At 36.2% G+C, this 12,713-nt stretch overlaps 1 long non-coding RNA gene across 2 annotated transcripts in view; it reads right to left on the bottom strand.

The window, feature by feature from the left end:
• Positions 1-12,713, bottom strand: part of LOC112550307 — a 90,666-nt gene that overhangs the window by 66,206 nt on the left and 11,747 nt on the right. For both annotated transcript variants that reach the window (XR_003094082.1, XR_003094081.1), the window contains exon 2: positions 9,962-10,062. This is a non-coding gene — a long non-coding RNA (uncharacterized LOC112550307). The remainder of the gene's footprint in view (positions 1-9,961; positions 10,063-12,713) is intronic.

Genomic DNA, 12,713 nt, shown 5'->3' on the forward strand with positions numbered 1-12,713 from the left:
GCCCAGGGCAGGGGGTTGGACTCGATGATCTAATAGGTCCCTTCTGACCCTAACAACAACTATATTCCTGTTTGGAAGATGGGGCAACTTGGAACAGGCAGAAAACTGGCACTTAGAGATGCAGGACTGGTAAAGGAATTGAAATGAAAATTAATTTTAACTGGTAAAGGAATTAAAATTAATAGTAGGAAAGTACTAGGATGTTTCATTGGTGGAATTTAACATTGCTTTGACTATAAGGATATAAAGGCTTAAGACTAGATCACTGACTTGGATCTGGAAGTTAAGACAACACCAGTGGAATGTCTCAAATATAACTGCCATGTTCTTGCAGACAAAGACTTTCAAAGGACTCTGTGCAAGTTAGGTTTCTGATAACATTAGTAACTCAATAGGCCTTGGTGCCTTATTTCAATGGAGCTGGATGCCACTCTCTTGGACTCCTGAAAATCCCAGCCAAAATTATTTCAATGTATAACATGGAAAATATTATTAACAGAGAAAGGGTTAAATGAAAATGCGTTCTTCCCAATAAACTAAAGCAATTCAATTCAGATTTTTTTTTACCTTCAGTTGGAAATCAGATTTGAATGCTCTGGTTCCTCATTCATCTTTGAGATTTATTCATGAGTCACAGCTGAATGCACTACATGTTGTATTTATATGAACAAACACATATAAGAAACAATCAGTTCCATTATCTAGATAGATGTATGTTTGTCAGCATCTGAAAGAATATCAGTCCTGCAAGTTATAAGCATTCAGTTATTCTTTTTAAAAATATCATTCAGCCATTGTAAGACATATAACTACACCATAAGCAATGACCTTTAAGTGAATCTTCTTTCCTATCATCTCAGTGCTGTGAAATAGAAACAAGTTGATACTAAAATCTTTCCATTATCTGTATAGAAACTATTTATTTTTAAAGTATTTCACTCAGTAAACCAACCATAATTTTATTAACAATAGCAAGAAGTTGATATGATATTCAAAGGTGTATGAAAATGCTAGTTACCCTAGCTTCCTTTACAAAGAATCTCATAGTTCATTTGTATTTCAGCAAAAGGGCACATTATAATTATAATTCTCTATTAAACTTTTTCAATTAAATTTCTAAAACCTTATCAGGTGTATATCATCATCAGGGAATAAAACTTTCATAACAACAATAGCATCGAAGTAATCTATAAAATGACTCATACACTATGATTAATTTACCCTTTATTTATATCTATATATCTAAAGGGCAAATGTCACTTTTTAACGCTATTATTTCAGACAGATAATTTTATACAGAATTCTACTTTAGATGTAGGTCACATCATTTATGAGTAACAATGACAACTGGCTCACATTTCACTTTCTGTCAATATTGAGTTACTTCTAGTTTCAGAAAAATAATCTCTTGCAAAAGAAACACTGGTAATGACATGTCATGAAAGACATCACACAACTAAACTGGGTAATATTTTTGTAATTAACAGAGGCTGTTTGTAGGTATTTTCAGGCCATGCCATCAGTGTAACAAAAATAACACTGAATGCTTAAGTCTCTGCCACAACAAAATCGTTATATGATTTCTGAACTGATTGCATGAGCAGCTTTTAAAATGCTTCTAGTAGACATGATTTTCTGTAGGTCATGGTTTAAAAATATAATAAAGTAAATGCAAAGAGAATATTAAATCATCCAAAATTGCCATGTTTGGTTCCAGATGGACTATGTAACCCTCAAGAACAGCATAGCTTCTCATCCATGTTGACACACACTGACATATATTTGCACTATCCATGAATATTAAACATGGCCACCTGGACACATGCAAACTAAGAACGCCAACAAGGGCTTGTTTTTACTGACAGTTTTCAGCACAAGTATAGAAAAGTCAATCATTTGAGCCAAGCCATTCCTTCTCTTTCTATATGAATTCTCTTTACAGATTATCTATCATGGAAATCCACCATTTTATCCAGATGAGGAACTTCCCCCATTTTCAAATTCTGTTTCAAATAACCACAATTTGGACTTCATTACCTTTTCAAAATTCTGTATTTACTACAGAATCCTTTCTATATACATCATCAAACATCATAATTTTGAAATACAGATTTCTGGAGATAGGATACCCCACCTAAGGGGCAAATGATCCAGGTTGCTACTATTTCTAGTATACACAGTGCATCTACATGAGACTTTTACTGCAGAGTAGACTAATTAGCTCCACAGTAAACATTCTATTAGGCTGCAGGAAACTGATTAACTCCACAGGAGGGTAGCACCTGTAAATAAAAATACTATCCTGCTGGGGAGATTTTTACACTGCAGTAGTGCATGTATAGATGCAGATGCAGCTGGATAGTACTGCCTACTAGCCCTGCACTGGAGCACCCTTGTGCCCCAGCCAGCCCTTCCACAACACGTTGAGCTGGGCTGGAGCAGCCCCAGGGTGGCAGGCTGACCCCTGGGGCCCCCTACCAGCTGGGGCTGCTCTGACCTGGTTCAACATGCTGCAGTCTCAGGAACGTGTTCAAACAGTGCACCTGGGAGCAATAAACTCTGGTACGATATGCTTCGGAGTTCATTGCTTTGTGCTAATAGCACATGTAGATGCTCCCGCTATAATTTACATGGTCAGAATAACAGCATAAAACTGAAATTTGCAAAACAGAGGATCAGATATGATATCATGGTTGGGCTGGTTTTAGCAGGATTTAGATGAGTGGAATACAAGATGATATTAAAATGAAGCAAGATCATTGTAAATAAAATGTTCCTTTGAAGGATTTGATATCTGAAGTTAAAAGAATTTTAGAGGAGCACTGGGTGATTTAGTATCAACATGGCTGGGCAAGGGTTTTATTAAGAAGGCTAATAGATTATTAGAAGTGCAAGGTTTTTATAAAGAAGGCTAATAGATTATTAGAATTTGAATGCTTGGACAATTAATTCAAAATTGACAGCAACTTTTATTTTATAATGCAAAAATATACTAAGAATTCTGACTCAGATTGCTTAATTATGCAAATGCCATATATCATAAAAACCATCCAAGGGTAGGGGGAAAAACGCATAATTTTCCCTAATTTGTTGTTCATTATTTTTCTATTTCAGGAAAAAGATTAGTACATCACAAAGCTGTTGTTCTCCTCCAGCATGGGGGAATATAGAAGATGGATGAAATTCTGGCCCCACTGAAGTCAATAGGAGTTTTGCTATTCAGTTCAACTGAGCCGGGATTTCACCCAGGGCTGTGCAATTACTGTTCCGCTGTGTTATTTTCTCTGTGCGAGATGGATGTGACATAGCCTGCTTACAAAGGACATGCTGGCAACCCCCCCTTCCCCCCAAAAAAACTGCTTCACGAAACCAAAATAATAATTTATTTCCTCCCCAACACAAATGTTAAAATCTTTTCTTTTAAAATATTCTAACTAGAAACATTTCTAAGACAAAATAGGAATTATGGAAAGGGTGGTAAAGGTACATTTGGAGATAAAAAAAAGTCTCTCTTTTGAGGCAAAGCATTGTGAAGTGAATAATTTAGTCTTGAAAAAGAGACGGACTTCATTATAGTGCATAATTAAGTATTTAAACAGGTCATACCAGGAAGTTAGGAAAGACCTGTTTAGATTACGAAGACTAGAAAGTGAGAAATCAATTAATTGAAGGTGGTAGAGATGGTTTAAAACTGGTAGGTAAATATTGGAGGAAGGATTGGTGTTGCTAAGGTACTGAACTACAATTAAAGAAATTAGAGTTGAATTCTTGGCTCTGCCGAAGATTTCCAGACTGACCACGGGTAAACTACCTAACCTCTCTCTGCTTCTGTTTCCATACTTAAGGTGATGCTAGTAATACATTGCCTTACTTGTCTTGTCCATTTATTTTGTAAATTCTAAAGCAGTCAACACTTCCTCACACTGTATACATATGGGCATGCTCTTGCCCTAATGGGTGCTGATGTTTGTGCCTAGATACAGACATTCAAAAAGCCCAAGACAGAATTGATCTAAGTTACACAGAGTTTTGTAAGCAGCGTAGTTTAGATCAGTAGCAAACAGAACTCACATTCGCCGGGGGGCGGGGGGCAGGGGACATGGACAGAAATCTTAGACTGAGCTCTGCCATTTTTAAACCAGCCTGTGAGGACCAAATTTCCGTTCTATTTTAGGTATAGAGCAGTTCTTTGTGCTGAACTTCTGTTCTGCTTCAGTGTAGACCAGTTTCTGATCACTTATACTGGTAAAAGTAGCAGTGTAATACATAATAGCCATAATGGGGTGCTTCTCCTCCAAGAAGTGTATCAAAATGTCCTAAAGAGTCTTGGAATGGTAAGCAGAACATATCCTATGGAGAAATTAAAGAGAAAGCAAACTACATATATGGCACCTAGTAATATTTAAGCATCTATGTATATATATATAAAAAAAGATTTCCTGCCAGGAAGCTATAAAAATGGACTCTCTTTAAACTTCACTAAGTTAGTGACTTATAATGTGACACCTTTGAATAAACTTACATGCATGATATTACTCGGCTTTGGTACCACACAGCTATAATAGTCTTTCTTTTTTTTCAAGACTTACACAGCTATAATAATATTGCCCAAGTGAAACAGAACTAGCTGCCACTGTGGTCATGTGGCAGAAAAAAAAAAAGTATAATGCTTCTGAGTTGAGGGGAAGCCTCTCATTATGTTAAAGTCCTTCACAGCTGGTTTGGATGAGTAGGCACTTTAAACAATTCAATACATTTGCAAATGACAAATGAAGTGCATTAACTACACAAATAGTCACCAAAAACTAATTTAAATATTACAGTGCTTACCTCACTGAGTGTCCACGCAGTAGGGGATTGGCAAGGCATGTTTATATGCTTATCTCCTCACATCATCTGACACCCTTCAAAGGAAGTGATGATACCCCAGAGTGCCTCAGCCCCCTGATTGAGAATCAGTGGCCTAGACCATTGACTGTGTGTACATGAGGCATGTGCATTGGTACTGCAATCTCAATACACTTAATTTCAATGCAAAAGTCTCCAGGATAAATGATACCTCATACACATATGTTTTTTGTTCTTAAATACCAGGGCTGACAATCAATTCAAGGGCAGAAACTCTTCAACTACTGATCACCCTTTTAGAATCTAGGACACAATGGTAACCCTCAAATCTGTATTTATGAGCAGATACCAGACACAGTGCCACCACCAAGTAATACAATTCCACTCAGTGGCCTAATCCAGTATGCAGACTACGCTAACTTGTCTCATGTCACCACTAGCTTGATGCTGGGTTATAGTCAGCTTCATGTTATTTCTTTATATTGATTGCTACTGATATATTTAATAACCCTTTCAGTGGTGAGACATTGACAGTGCCCTTGTTCCCCTGTTTTACCAGTAGTAGGTCAGGGTGTTCTTTTTATCTTTCGATATGTACTTTGTAGCTGTACTACAGGATTGTTTGTGCAGTTTTAGGGACAGGTTAGACAAACACTTGTTATGTTATAATTTGGATAGGTTTGTTCCTGGTTTGATCTGGGGTTTGACTGGAGAACCTCCTGAGGTCCCCACTAGCTCTACTTTTCTATAGTTGTCTGTATGTTCTCACCCCTCTTCTTTCTAGCTAATGAACCATGATCTCTATAAAGCTGCTTTGCAGCTGGTGAAACAAGAGAGTAATTCTAAAAATCTTCTAAAGGTGGATGACCAGTTGTATGCACGGAAAGAGTAGCAGAACAGGCCAAGGAGAAAGGCAGGCAAGATACTTGCCCCATTCAGCAGATTCTAAAAGATAAGCAAGTGGAAAATAGAGATAGGAAGAAACAAACATCTACTGAGTAAGAAAGCCAAAGAAGTGATAGAGACAGTTGTTTACATTGTAATCCTGGTTAAGTCAAATCATTTGGGGTTTGCCAAGCTAAACTGACTTGCACCAAAGGCACACAGTGTTTTAATACCCAAACCTCACTCGTCATGACATCATGTAGTGTGACAAATTAAAAAGGGACCTTTTATTTCCTGTGCACTCGAGCAGTAAGTTTTCACCCTGTATTTCTTCAGCAAACTAAAGAGAAGTGAGTAGTATGCTAAAGCACGTACTGTAGAGAGCAAGAGAAGAATGGAATTCTTTCTAGTTATTAGAAATGGAATTTAATAAAAAAAATGTATTAAACTCATTGTACCTAGTCCAATGAAAACAGAAAAGCCATATGAATATGAAAAAGATCATGCAGTATAAAATATAGAAAATGTTTGAACAATAATTACTTCGGTTTGACATTATTTTTTACATCTTTGAGAACACAGTTTTTGTTAAAGGACTCTGACATTAACTGAAAGGGCTTAAGCAAAAAAAAACCAAAAAAACATTGGTTGCTAGGTTTGATAATACTTTAAAGTAGAAATATATTTTAACTACTCATGTAGTCTTGCATATGTCTTGACAGTCAGGTATCTTTCCTAAAAGCCTTGTCTCACTAAAAGTACTCTACTCTGTGTACAGAAACATCTCCAATTTAAATTAAAGTATAAGACTAATTGTCTTAACTCCCCATTTTAACTACTCTATGGGTGTGTCTACACGTGTATTTACACATGCCTATACTTAATGGGCCTTTGGTTAAGGCGATTTATGCACATATCTACATGTGGATGCAGTAATGCACATTAAAGTGGTGTCTATCCATTGACACACACCATGTTAATGTGCGTTAGCATGTCTACATGTTCACTAATGCAACTTAGCTATTTGCCCATAAATTTGATATCTGCTTTATTCAGGTATCACATTTTGGCTCAAATAGATGAAAATCGCCATTTTTAAGGTGCATTAAGGCCGTGCACATGTAGACATGCACCGTTAATGCACCTTAAATTAGGCTAATGCTCATTAAATGTGCATGTGTAGACATGGCCTATAATTACAAAAGAGAGATGTACAGGGAATTTAGCTCATTTGAAGACAGCTACTGAAAAATATCAAGAATTTCGACAGAAAAAATAGTCTGAAACAAGCACACTGTACAGTTAAAATCATAACTGTTACAACAGGCTGAACTGTCTGATTACAATGCAGATACTTCTTATATCAGAGGTGTATGGAACTCTATGCCACCTCTACTGAAAAGGTAAGATAAGAGTGGTGGATGTAGCGGATGTACTCATGATTCAAGAAAATTTAGTTATTAAATACATAAGATTATTCAATGGAAGGAATACACCACTAGTATTTTTCTCTTTCTCTGTCATATGATTGGCAATAATTTGTGTAAACATCTTAAACTAATATTTTTGAAAGCCAGGAAAGGCTTCTGGGAATGTTGCCACATACTCTTGAAAATCAACTAGCTATTACTAGGACACCTTTTGGTGATATTTTAGTGGGAAATTCTTCTCCACCTATCCCAGCATTGCAGATGACACCACACTGACAGTGAGGGGATAGAGTTTGGACACCATAAGAACTGCCTCAAAATGGGATCTGTGGTTCAGGAGAGGACATGGGCCAGAACTAGTAGTTATAGTTAGCTGTCCATGAGCAAGGGTGCAGAAGTTTCTGCTCATTCAGTAACAGCAACAGTATAGCTCTGAATCACAATGCAAAGGCTCTTTTCCACATTCTCACAAGAGTGAAGTAGTTGTTATGAGCCCACCTTGGTCTATACATTCAAGATTTAATTAGTTAAGGTACAGCATTAGCTAAATCTCCACAAAGGCAATGGATATGTCACACTGCTAAATGTGATATAAAACAAATACAGCAAAAAACACTAGATTTTAGGTTTTATTAAAATTATATTCAGGCAGAAACACTAGCAAATGAGTTATTTGGGATTTTTAGTCTCATATTCCTGATGCATCGTTTCTATTAACATATAAAATTCTCCTTAATTCATTTTAAATGGTTTACCAAAAATCAAACAAAAAGCAATTCTTATGATATCCATTTTAATTTCTCTTTTCCCCCACTATCTCTATTTTAAGTATATTGCATCTCAGAGAATAAAGTCACCTGGAAATCCATTTATTATGCAACGTCGTCTCAAAAGTTTTAAAACTTCTTGCATATTACATGCTTTCAAGGCAAATAAATTAATTTCTGTACAGCCCAGAATAGAATATATAAACAAAACCCAATAAGCCTGAATCTGCAATTCTTAGCCGTATGAACAATCCAATTAAAAACAGTAGGGCTATTTTCATGTCGGTTACAGTTATAGAATCAAGTCCCAGTATGCATTTAATTAATTCAAATAGCCATCTAGCAGTCAGACATGCTTGGAAGAGGAACATTTTGATGCAACTGTTGGGCTTCATATGTTCAATACTGAATTAATAATACTGATACCCATAAATTTGAGCTGAAGAAAAATATACCACTAAAGATTAGAATTTAGGGAAATGCAATTCCACAAACAGATGGGAAAGCTCTCCTAAGATCTTCTTTTGTAGCAGAATACTGTGAAACCCATACAAAGATTCACTTCCATTTCAGACTTATCTTAGAAAACCGTGAATTAACACAAACCTAACAGCAGGGGTAAATTGCAGTACTGTTCTCACTTTGCATACAGATCTCTCAATAACATCAGTGGGGACTCAGGCAGTGGAGTGAAGGACGTGTACAGCCCTAACTATAAATGTTACATACTGGCGCATTTATTAAAATTATCTGGAACACAGCAAGTGCTTGATAAGTGAATCAGACCAGAGCACAAATACAATGCGTTCTTTATGCTGAATCTCTCATTATGAAGAAAGTTGAAAAAATGCAAAGAATTTGCTTTGTAAAAGATAATAATAAGCATGCAAAAATCCAAACTACTATTTCTAATGTGACATTTTGAAATGAAGTGATACTGCAATATTATCTGAATAGCAGAAGGTTTGTGTGTCCTAGTTACCAGCAGTAGATAGCATTCACTCCTATAACTGTCAAATCTCTTTCATAATATTTTAATTTGTAGAGAACCTGATTTTACTATGGAAATTTTATGATAAAGCCTAAAAAGAATTTATCTGATGGAAGAAAAATGTATTACTACCATACAGAGATTTGCTTCAAGTCTTACATAACAGCAATAGTAAACACAGCACACTATTGTATGAAAAAAGATAATGGAAAAATTTCAAGGGTTTTTTTTTATTGCTTGTATCTTAGAAACATGCAGTAAGGGAAGATTTTTTACCCATAAATATGGTTTATAGAGTGTCTTATATGCTAATGTCTACCTAGCAACATCTGCTTGTCAAAGGACTGTGTAATCAAGCCAAGAGTTGACAACTGTGACAATCATCTACTGTCATATATTTAGGATTAAAAATTCAGGCTCAGTCAAAGACATTGGTGCCTAGTAGTTATCTATAAATTACAGTGTATAGCAAGTTCCCTAAAAAGAATTTAGTCTGTTAGTTCTAGAACTTCCATAGATTCTTCAAAAATAAAGACACCAGCTACATATTCATAAGGAATTTATTTTTCTTTAGATGAAAATGACTTCTATTATCTTATAATTTTTAGGATATGCTGTTTTGATAGACTAATCACTTGAAGGAAATTCACAAAGAAACATGCTTCCGTGTGCAAGACTGAAGGTCTCCCCTTATTCCTCCTGATTAATAGGATCTATTAGTTCTTTGTTATGGCTCAAGTTTACCTTTGAGGGATGACCCTTTGAGCCTGTCACACAAGAATGGCCATTTTCTAGGTCAGAACATAGCTCCATCAAGCCCAATATCGCATCTCAGTGCAGAGAGTAGGTGCTCAGGGTGAAGAGGGCATGACAAGAATTTTCTGCTCACTGTTCCTCTCGCATAGCAGCTTCCAGCATTCAGAGGTTTATGAAGTTCTGATGATTCAAAGGCTGCACCTGTATCTAACATATTCAGTACCTACTGGTAGACCTTTCCTTCAAAAGTTAGTCTAATCCTATTTTGATTTGGGTTACATTACCTGCTTCCACAACATCTCATGGTGGCAATGAGTTCCACAGGTTAATTCTTCTTCAGCAATCCCTCACAGTTGAGGATGATTGTCTTCCATGATTGTCTTATCTGTGTAGTCAAAGGGCACACTGAGTGAAAAAAAAACTTCCTTATGTTAGTTTTAAACCTACTGCCCAACAGTTTCATTTTATGTCCCCTAGTTCTAGTATTGAGAGAGACAGTAAATAATAACTCCTTATTTACTTTCTCTGCACCATTTAACATTTTGTAAACGTTTATCATGTCCCTTCTCAAAAATCTCTTTTCTAAACTGAAAAGGCCTATCCTATTAGGTTCTCCTTATATGAAAGTTTCTCCATACCCTAGATCATCCTTTTTGCCCATTGTACCTTGTCTAGTTCTTTTATATTCTTTTTGAGGAGTGCAGACCAAAACTACACACAGAATGCATGCTGTGGATGCATCATAGATTTATAAATCACCTGCTGGGCTAAGGGTAGAAATTACACATAAATCAGTATAAGTGATCAGAAACCAGTTTAAATAGGTAACACAACAGAAGTTCAAAATGGCTAAAGCCGTTTTAAGGTAAACCTGGATAGCTGTAGTATCAGACTTAACTAATTTAAGTAAAATTGGTTTATTGAACTTCTGCCCTAGATCCTCTCCAGATTCATGTTAATTCATAGTCCTCTAGGATCCCAGGATACTTTGCATCTCCCCCTCAAACCTCCCTTGCAGGGTGCACAGGCTAGCCTTGGCTCAAACAGTCTGTTCCAGCCAAGCAGGGAGGTGTACTCCAGCACCTCCTGGCTTCTGGCATGAGCCACTGCAAGCATGTGGCTGCATTTCTGGAATCAAAAGTGAATGAATGCCTGTTCTCTTACTTATCGGTTCAATCTGTGCAGTTTAGACTAACCTGCAAGGATTGAATCAATTCAGCCTCAGGCTGTTTGACTAGCTGTATTTAGCCCTGAAGACATAATAGGGGTGTGTGTGTGTAAGCGAACAAGAAAGAATATTGCATTAAGATTGGAGTTAAGTCTTAAATGTTACTCTGGTTTACCATCCATCAGTAAATACCATAAGAGTATAAAGGCAATAGCTGATCTATGTTCAAAGTACTCAAATAAACTCTCTTTATGCAGAGCATTCTTAATAATATACAGACTAGACAATCAAGGTAGCAATGTAAATAAATCATAAATAGTTTTTAGAGCATTTTATTTTCTCCTTTGACTATTTCATCAGTACTGGGATCACATCTTGCCTGCATATGTTCATTCATAGAAGTATTCTGCTTCTTACTGAGGACTGGGTACTAAATGAAAGACCCAGTGAACAAAGGTTGCTTCATGGAATGTCTCTAAAGACAGGGCCATTACATCTTAGTAAATACATAGACAGGGAGTCATTCCTGGCCTGCTGTAGGTATAAGCTGTATTCTGTACAGCAATCAGGAGGAAGAATGATTATTAGGATCTGAATTCAGAGCATATTTTTTGCCCTTTATAACTCTTATGTGAATACATTTTCAAATCACTGTGGTTTTTCCTTTTCCTACTTTGCCATTCTTTTTGTGAGTTTTTCACAATAACATTATATGACCTACTTTAATTATGGCTTTGTGGCACTCTTAGGGACTGTATAGTAGTTTTATTAACTTTATTTATTGGTTTCAAATGATTGGGTAGGTGTTGATTTCCTGTCCCAAACCTGCAATTGGAGCTTTAAGCATTGCCACTTCCATCATTACCCAGTTCTATGACTTGCTTTCTTTCCCCCCCCCCCCTCTGTCTAGGAAATAATAATTCTCTTGCAATTGCAGGTTTTGTAGATAGTCACCTTTTATGTAAAAATAATATTCTTTGTATGCTTGTACTGCTGTAATTTTCACCCTTTATCCCTGCTGCATACAGGTTTCCGTGATTTCCAAAGTGTGATATATATCCCCTGGGAATGAAAAATCCTCCTGATGCTCTTTATTTCTCATCAAACTCCTTTATCAATTGATCTGTATCTATCTGCTACTTTTATGGGACAAATTCAGGCACAGTTCATGTTTGAAAGAAATAAAATTAAATGGCTTAACTAACACAAAAATATTTTCAGCCTATCAAAAGAGAATTACTCTCAGTGGATAACTTTAATAACCTGCATACTATAGATTTTTCATTTCACTTACAAAACTTCACAACTATCTCTGGCATCTGAAAAGTAGCCACTTCTAATAAATCTTCTGCATGTAAGTTCATAGAAAGAAGTGTTCTAGTTCTTGAAACAAATATAAATTCCCCACATTTAATTTGCAACAGACATTGAGCTTTATGGAGTGCTTCAGATGAGCTAAATGATCGCACACCTGCATGAAATTTCCAGCTAAACTATTATAGCCTGAAGGAATCTACATGTCAAGCAACAATCTTGATATAGACAAGAAACAACTTCAAGTCTAGTATCAGCCTACAAATTAGCATGAAAGAAGAATATCACATTAAGAGGAAAAGAAAAAGAAATCCCAAAAGGTAATGTTTATAGCTTACCCATTTTGTATCTGATTATATTTGAGCTCTCTTGGTTATCTAATACATGTGATACAGTTAACATAAATCAAGGCTAATTATAAATCTGTGCTCTCAGAGAGAATGAAGGTTTAGACTGCTTTTGCTAATATCAAAATGTGTTTGAAGCACATGAGTTGCTACCTGTGTCCTCAATGGAATAAACACTAGAAATCTGTTTATTCTAAGTGATGGGGG

This window comes from Alligator sinensis, unplaced genomic scaffold, assembly GCF_000455745.1.
Source record: "Alligator sinensis unplaced genomic scaffold, ASM45574v1 scaffold173_3, whole genome shotgun sequence".
NCBI lineage: Eukaryota > Metazoa > Chordata > Crocodylia > Alligatoridae > Alligator > Alligator sinensis.